Genomic DNA, 9,419 nt, shown 5'->3' with positions numbered 1-9,419 from the left:
ACTTTGGAGTCATCAAAACATAATAATGCACAAAATTGGTTGTTCTCCTAAAATTCACTTTGTCCCCCCCCCACATTTCTGGCACTGCCACTGGAAAGTACATTCAATTCAGCCTATTGCACAGTAAGAAAATACAACAAAATATATTAAACACCCATTCCAATTCTACATTGTCAACAAGATCAGCAACAAACAACCAAACCTAGGTCATACATATTGCCCCTATGTGGTCTCATTTTATTAACGTACAAGTCATTTTCCAATTGTGCATGCAGTGACATAGCAAAGATTTGTGGCATTCTGGTATAAAAATATTGGACCTGCCTGTTGTCTATCATAGGTAGAGGATAGTAAAAACAAAAATTCCCATTGTTTATTCTCATTCTTAGTCAGTTAAATATTATTTTAATAACTGTAAACTATATTTTTTCAAGCAAAAACTAAGTTAATAAAAACTCCCCTTATTATAAAATGAGCGAAACTTGTTTACAACTTCACATATTCTGTTGCGCGTACTGCTAGTGCGTGGGGTATTCTGCATTAGTCTACGCATGCAACGCAATACATACGCGCACCTCTACAAGCGTGTTACGCAATTTCAACACTCATGATGACGTGGGGTCGTCTACGGCCTGATAGACGGCACCCGAAATCATGCGATTGTCCAATCAGATTATGGGTCTACAAACTAGACCACTCCCACTGACTAAGAATATACAATCTTTTACCTCCTTTCTATACACTTTCAAAACATCCATAAATTTTTTACTGATATTTAATAACATCATGGTCAAGGTTCCTATTGATGGTTTAATTATTAGGAAATGGTCACCTTTTATCATTAATTATTATAAAGTTAACTTCATTTAATATATATATCATCATGGAGCACAGTCAGGGTCAGAAATTCGCAACCAAGTGCAAGAATCTTTTTGGATTCTCCCAGTGGAATTTTGCAAGAATCTGTGGATTCTCGCCATGATAAATTTAAATATTTACGAGAATCCATTTAGATTCTTGCTATTTTGTTGACGAGTATCTTTGCGAGAATGGATTCTCGGATTCTCATCGAATTTCTGACCCTGACAGTACCTCTTTTTTTAGAAGTGTGAATGTGTGTTTGAACATGAAAAGCAGTTAGGCAACACTTGTGATGGTTTTACAAATCTTTGTTAAAACAACACACACTCTTCATGGGAGCCACAGCCATAATGAGGCAGTGCTACATCATACATGTACATTGTATGTCATTTTTTCCACATGCAATACCCCTATTAACAAGAAATTGTGAATATAGAGGAATAAGTAGATGTTTACTTCAGTGTTTCATATAGACATTATCTTCATTTGTCCATAAATTTTAAATCTGGTGAAAAATAATTATACAAATTTTGACAAAATTGGAAAGTTGTAGTGCAAATCAAATTGCGATATCCTAATGACAGTGATTCAAATCACAAGTGAAATTCCAAGAAACATTAATCGTTGGACAGGAAAAAAACCCTATGTTTAAAACAAAACTGCCTACCGGTTATATAGGAGGTTTTGCTTTAAACATGTTCAGGGGCCAATGACACATAGAAGGTTTTTCCTGCCCAACAACGATATACAATCACCTGCCAGATTACAGGCAGTATGGGACATGTGTCGTGTGACATATGAGGCTGCAAAAACCACAAGGCTGAAAGCCTGTTTCAAAATAGACGGTTAGCAATAAATTACATATTAAAATACAACATACTTACAGTGGAGTTGGTTGTTGAACTGCAATGGTTTTAATTTTGCTTTGACAACACATAACATATTTAGAATTATTTGTGAAGATTTCATGATTACGTGTTGATCCAATGGCGATGTATAAAATGGCGATAACGCATCCGACCCTCCTGACTATAAGCCATTCAAATATAGCATGTGGTATGGTTTTGTTAAGCATTCAGTGATAATTATTAGCTTTGTGCTATAAAAAATGTGATGTTGCCCTCAACCTCAGCAGAATACAAATAGGTATGGTTCATAGCAATCTTGGATTTGTCCCCGGTACCCCAGGTCAACATAAAAAGTGGTAACCATGTGTGTTCTAAATTTCGCGGAAAAGGGGTATTTTGTTGACTGAAATCGCGGACCGCTTGAATCGCGGACCGCTAAATCGCGAAAAAGGGGGTATTCTGAGCATTGTCTCCGCGAAATTTTTTAAAAAATGGGTATTTCACACGTCCGTTCTATCGATGTCTTCATCCCGACTCTTCAGCCTCCATCCTCTGGCATTTCATTGATTCCGCCCTCAATCGTCTGGCGAGAGCGTCAGAAGGCAGCTTTTTACTATTGGCACGGCGGTTTCCCGATATAGTTGTCTAGTGGGTGTTGCACGTATGCTCCCGCAATGTTTTCAATTCACCACATTGAAGAGAGCTGAATGAGCGACGCGAACATCGATGGTGTCAGATGTAACCGTTTTGGCTGCCGTATAGGCCTACACTTTTCCATGTGGTGAATTGAAAACATTGCGGAAACATTGGCAGTGATTGGAGCGAATTCTACGACCGACCGAAAGTGATATTTTTCCTTGGTTTTTAATTCTGTTCGAATTCTGATGCATGTAAGTTTTATTTTGTATCGTTGTTTCTCTTCCCCTGTTGCACTTGAAGTTTGGCGTTGCCATTAATATATTAAAATATTTGGAGTCATTGAAAAGGGGTGTCTGGAAATCTTCTCATTGAAAACCTTGAAAAAGGGGGTATTTTTTACCCTGATTTTGTCAGTGATTTGGCAAAAAAGGGGGTAAAATCAATGAAAAATCAGTGAAAAGGGGGTTTTGAAAAAGGAAGAACACACATGGTTACCACTTTTTATGTTGACCTGGGGTACCGGGGATTTGTCCCTACTAGACCTGTTATCGATTGTCGTATGTGTCGTATTATCGTCGATTTGGCCCTAAATCCGACACTTCAAAAGAAATTGTCCTTTTTCGACACTTTACGACACTCGTCAAAAAAGAAAAAAATGAAATTTCCATGCTATTTTTTCCAAATAATTAGTCGGTGATCGTAATTCATATTGGTGTGATTTTAAGCTTATCTATCGACTTTTTCAGCATTTTTTTGATCTCATTACAAGTTTCGACATATGTCGATTGTCATATTTTTTCCCCGGCGCAGTGTTAAATTAGAAATCACGTGTCGATAACAGGTCTAGTCCCTACAAGGATATCATGACAACATAAACTGTGATAACTGTTCCACTATTTCATGGAGAAAAAAGGTCAGCCCTGAAGTATAGCTTCATTCCTATATTACTGATAACCAAATGAACACACTAACAAAAGATTCATATTTCATTTTTACATTGTAGCTTTCTTAACATTGAATGCTATTAAATTGACCACCAGCACCAAACTTGACAGTGCATAGCCCTACAGTATACACAGGTAACAAGATAAATATTTTACTCTGATTTTACATTACAAAGCTTTTTGTAATAATATAATGTATTTCAAATCTACACAAATAGATACAAAACAAATAACTAAAATAAAAAAAGAATTCTTCAGTGGCTGAAGAAGATTTTTGGATACAGGTTGCAAGCTACCACAGTGCTGCTAATAGTGAGTCTTGCGACTTGTTTTAACCCTAACCCTACCCGTGGTTTTTGTGCTATCGGAAGGGAAAGAAGGAACGAAAAGGAGAGAAGATGAAGAAGAAAGTCACTTGGCACCCCCTGCGATTCGAACCTGGGACCCCTCGCATGCCACGCAGAAGATCCCCAGCATGTAGCTACACAGGTGACGCGTCTGGCCAACGATTCCCTGGGTATATATGACTTGGTCTGATTGCGTCATCAAGTCCCGTGGAATGCATGCACGCAGAGCATTTTTAATAGTGAGCTTTAGTGAGTCCTAGTTGGGTTAGGGTTAAACCTATACTACTGTACTATAAAATGTTATCAAAGACAAAGGGTGAATGTTATCATTTTCATTAACTTACTTAATGGCATTTCAGACACAAACAGGAAGTGATCATGAGTATTTTGTTGTTCACCTTGTGGACACAAAATCTAATTACAATGGAATTACAAATTTAAGTTTGACCTTAAAACATACAAGATTTCTAGGCTTCTTCACACAGCTCAACATGATACACATACATTATGTACCCATATTTTTCACAGAACTTTGAAACAACTGCTATTATAAATTATAATTAAGCACATGTTTAATTTCACCTGCTCTAGGAGTAAAATGCTTATGTTATGAAGGGTAGAAGGGTGGCTAGCTGAAACATTGATTGGACTTTCTAAGTACACATACACTGTACATAATTTACTGTTTTAAATGTACCTTTATGACAATAATTAGAAGCAACTCAACAATTTGATTTCCCATAGACATTCAGACACAAATAAGAAAATGTTCTGTAAGGGGACAAAATAAAAACACCTGTTCTAAAGTTTTTTTTGCAAAAGCGGATTAATTTTGACTGAAATTGTTTAAGCTTTGAAATTGTTTCAGGCTTTCTGTGTTCTTAAAGGGACACATAGCCTCTTCCAGAAAAAAAAATAATTAAAAAAATCCTGGCCAAACAACCCTAATTGGCAAGTCATTGCACATATAGAACAGGGTCCCCTAAAGAAGACTATGTGAGGCCGTATTGATGCAGGACCTTGCTGACTGGGTGCAATGCCTTCAAAGAAGTATAAGGAAAAGAGAGGTTGTTTAAATCATGTGCCCGATTGTTTGTGTACGTTCTGCATCTAATGCGTTGTGCCAATAATATGCGCTTAGTGTGCGCATTGACCTTTGCAACATACAAGCTTAAAGATGCAAATTATCCTTCAATTTCAGGCTCTTGTTGAAATATTTTGGAGGTGCACTATGTGTATTTGCCTTCCATGCGTAATTAACCAAAATGGTGCATTTACCATATGGTTATGCAAAAAAGTGCAATATTGAGTCGGTACTCTTTGGGTATAAACTTTTTGGGGATGACACTCATTGACCAAATTTGACATTTTAAAACTGCACTCACTAACAAGTTACTACAACTACATTTGTGACGTGTCATGTCAAAAGCAGACACTTTTGGGCAGTATCGTAAATGTAGAAATAGCCAAAAATCTGCCCGGGGGAGATTTTTTCACAATTTGGGTTTGTTGCGAATTTTGTGATGTTATTAACGTTTAAAATATTTTCTGATAAGATTCAGACCGGAATATAACTGGCATCTTGTATTTTTCAAGACATTTTTTTAGGTAATTCCTACTCTCAACATTGTCAATAATATTTTTAAAGGCCGATATCTCGATTTCCAATTTTATAATACCATAACTTCCGAACTCAATATCTTCGCTTAGGAATGTCTGATATCATTGGGAAAACGGTGTTGTGGAGCAAAATATCTCTATATTTAAGATATGTAAAAACCTCAAAATTGATAACCTGCCCAAAAGTGTCTGTTTTTGAAATGACACGTCACATTTGATCATTAAAATGGCAAAGCTTCATTGGCAATATTTTGACAGCTACCCACACACAGGATGGAATAGATTTTTGTCTAGATGTACACATAAAAGTACATCTCTTACGTGCACAACATCAATTCAACATCATTCACCTGTGCTAATGGGTCACACACAGGTTGATAGTGATAATATCACAATTAATGTTACATGCACTGAAGCACAGATACAGTGGCATAGCTGCCCCCATGAGAAGTCTTGCACACACCTGTGGGAGGCCTTTTTTGTCATTTTTAGTCCATGTTTGACTATTTTTGTCAAAGTTTGCCCCCCCCTGGAAATTTGCCTTGCCCCCTTGCCGAACTCTGCAAAAGTCCTGGCTACGCCACTGTACAGACATCAAGTGTACATACAAGAATCTAATCTTGATGAAACCAGTGATTTGGAATCTTAGACCATATATAATTTAATATTAAAATACATTGTTTGTGCAGTGCATGTTGTACAACCAACACTTTGTAACATGTTGATTTTCTCATCAGCTGGTGACCACCAGTGACCAATAACCCATCCAAACTTGTTACTTTTACATGTATTTAGACATTTGGCCCTTTAATTCATCGATTAAATCAGAAGTAGCTTCACTGCTGTAATGCACATGGCAGCTCAATAGGTTGGATCCTTTTAGCTACCTCACACTTGGCATAAGGAATAAATTGCGTACTACAGGAGGGGTCTCCCTGTCAGTCCGAAACACCGTCAATCCGAACCCCCATCAGTCCGAAAATAAGGGTTAGGGTTAGGTTAGGGTTAGGGGATTCAGACTGACGGGGGTTCAGATTGATGGTGTTCTGTCTATGTTTGGACTGACAGTGTTTCAGACTGACGGGGGTTCAGATTGATGGTGTTCTGTCTATGTTTGGACTGACAGTGTTTCAGACTGACGGGGGTTCAGATTGATGGTGTTCTGTCTATGTTTGGACTGACAGTGTTTCAGACTGACGGGGGTTCAGATTGATGGTGTTCTGTCTATGTTTGGACTGACAGTGTTTCGGACTGACGGGGGTTCAGATTGATGGTGTTCTGTCTATGTTTGGACTGACAGTGTTTCAGACTGACGGGGGTTCAGATTGATGGTGTTCTGTCTATGTTTGGACTGACAGTGTTTCGGACTGACGGGGGTTCAGATTGATGGTGTTCTGTCTATGTTTGGACTGACAGTGTTTCGGACTGACGGGTGTCCCCACTATAGGATATCAGTAAGATCCATGTTATTGCCATGGGCTATTCCAGTTGAAATCCATACATTCCTTAATCCCTATGGAAGATGTGACCTTAATCTCTCACTCTGAGAGCGTGAATTTCAAATGGAGTTTGCCCATTGAAATTCTCACTCCCTGAGTAGAAGGTTAAGGTCATGTCTTCCAAATATGGATTTCAACTGGAATAGCCCATTGGCAGCTACTCCTTGTCCATGCACAGCACATTTAAAAGCCTATTCAGCCATTTGCTCTTTCGAAAAATCATAAAAATTCAGTTTTTTGAACCTTTGTTATAAACATAGGTGTGCTAACATAGCCTTTAAATGGTTATGCCAAGACCTGTGTATTAAAGACAAAATAGGATATTTTAATACGAAGCTGATATCTCTACTTAAGTTAATATGTTCCACATTTGTTTGGACTAACCTTTATTTTTGTACAGATATTATTATCAATTGATGGAGTTATGTAAGCTATCCACCAGTGGATCTTCTGCGACCCCTACGCAGAACTTCCGTTAGTGGAATAACTGCGCACAGTCGGATTTTCGGCGCACGTGCGCTGAAACTCCCCTCCGTATATAGGCGCCGGTGGAGTATTTCTGCGCACAGTCGCAGGGAATCCACTGACGGATTTTCGGCGCACGTGCGCAGGGAATCCACTGACGGATTTTCGGCACACATGCGCTGAAACAACCCTCCGTATATAGGTGCCAGTGGAGTATTTCTGCGCACGGTCGCAGGGAATCCACTGACGGATTTTTAGGCGCATTATGCGCTGAAACAACCCTCCGTATATAGGTGCCAGTGGAGTATTTCTGCGCATGCGACGCGATGCAGGGAATCCACTGACGGATTTTCGCACACGCTTTTTCTTGAATTGTTATGATTTAATATTGGCCTACCCTAGAATGTTACATAAGAGAAAAAGGGTAGAAAGTAAGAAATATTATTTAGGCCTATATTTTTAGAGTCAGAAGTTACGGTTCTGCGCATCAAATGTCTTGTGTTTAAAAAGAATAACTTAGAAAGTATGAAATGTATATATTTTTAGAGTTTATTTTTAATACGGTGGAGTATTTATTCTAGGGTAGGCCAATATTAAATCATAACAATTCAAGAAAAACGTGCGCCGAAAATCAGTCAGTGGATTCCCTGCGACCGTGCGCAGAAATACTCCACCGGAGCTATATACGGAGGGGAGTTTCTGCGCACTTGCGCCGAAAATCCGTCAGTGGATTCTCTGCGATCGTCGCGAAATACTCCACCGGAGCTATATACGGAGGGGGGTTTCGGCGCACGTGCGCAGAAAATCCGTCAGTGGATTCCCTGCGACCGTGCGCAGAAATACTCCACCGGAGCTATATACGGAGGGAAGTTTCTGCGCACGTCGCCGAAAAATCCGTCAGTGGATTCCCCTGCGACCATCGCAGAAATGCTCCAGCGGAGCTATACGGAGGATTGTTTCAGTGCATGTGCGCAGAAAATCCGTCAGTGGATTCATTGCGTCCACCGTGCGCGCAGTTAATCCACTATCGGAAGTTCTGCGTAGGGGTCGCAGAAGCTCCACTGGTGGATCATGTACATACATGATTGATGGGCTCACTGACTCCATACTATGCATTTTAACAAAAGATCAATAATGCTGAATTCCATTACCTATTCGGACAATGGTCAAAGTCCCAATGCCCTTGAACCCTTTCCCATCGCTCCAATGTATTAATTAATAAAGTACTCTACTCTCTACTTAAATATATTAGCTACATGTATTTGAACTGGGCTTTCAACTTTGTCAATGCTGCTATTTTCCTCATTTTTTTGCACAATTTTTCGTTATCAAAAAAAACTAATGATGATTTTAATGACTTATCCTTCACTTTTAAGCAATTTATACACAATTTGAAATTTGTTTTATACTTTCACTGGATGGGCCTTTTAAGATTCTTTTTGTACTCAGTACTCATGTGATGAACTAACTTGATTATGTAATTACCGTAACCACTCGGGTATAAGCCCACCCCCCTAGATGGCAGATTTCACTTCAAAATTGGGGTGGGCTTATAACCGGGAAGGGCTAGTGCTTGAATTTAAAAATAAGAACAATCACCCCATTTGTATATATGCCCAATGTACCAGTAATTTCTATCTTCTATGTCAATTCCTTAAAATTATAAGTGTGGAATGTTAATTATCAACTGATATTTTTTTATATTTGTTCTTAAATATGAGAGCAAAGCATTGATTTGATTTTTAAGAACTTGGCCAAAATTTGGTACTGGGCTTATACCTGTGTGTACCCTTGTTCACAGAATGTAAAAAAAATTAGGGGGTGGGCTTATAGCCGAAGGTGGGCTTATACCCAGGTGGTTACGGTATATCATAATGAACACAACTGAATGCCAAATAAAAATTTACAACAAATCACTCCTATCTAACATGTGACAACAATTAACAGTGCATGAGTAGGGATCAAGCTTTTGTGATTATTTCATTTTGTCAGCAGAGGGCGATGTCACTGAATTTTCAGAGGTGAAAAGTGTGTACCGGTACTTCTATTCTTCAATATGCCGATATATGGTATGCAATTATTGTATTAGATATATTTATATATTTTCCCAGTCCAGGAAATCATTTTCTTTAATTCTGTGTCAATGCCAGGGATAGCATATTTGGTATGGTTTATACAATTTGCAAACCTAATACT

General features: G+C 38.6%; 1 long non-coding RNA gene across 1 annotated transcript; it reads right to left on the bottom strand.

Annotated features, from left to right (window-relative positions):
* Positions 1-213: 213 nt before the first annotated feature.
* LOC140148349 (uncharacterized) lies at positions 214-5,043 on the bottom strand. The gene is made up of 3 exons (XR_011858477.1): positions 3,917-5,043; positions 2,869-3,629; positions 214-2,024 (listed from the first exon to the last, which is right to left on the bottom strand). It is a non-coding gene; the product is annotated as an uncharacterized lncRNA (long non-coding RNA).
* Positions 5,044-9,419: the final 4,376 nt, after the last annotated feature.

Source organism: Amphiura filiformis, chromosome 3 (assembly GCF_039555335.1).
Source record: "Amphiura filiformis chromosome 3, Afil_fr2py, whole genome shotgun sequence".
Lineage (NCBI taxonomy): Eukaryota > Metazoa > Echinodermata > Ophiuroidea > Amphilepidida > Amphiuridae > Amphiura > Amphiura filiformis.
Note: the sequence above shows the minus strand (reverse complement) of the source record. Positions and strands in the feature narration are given on the sequence as shown.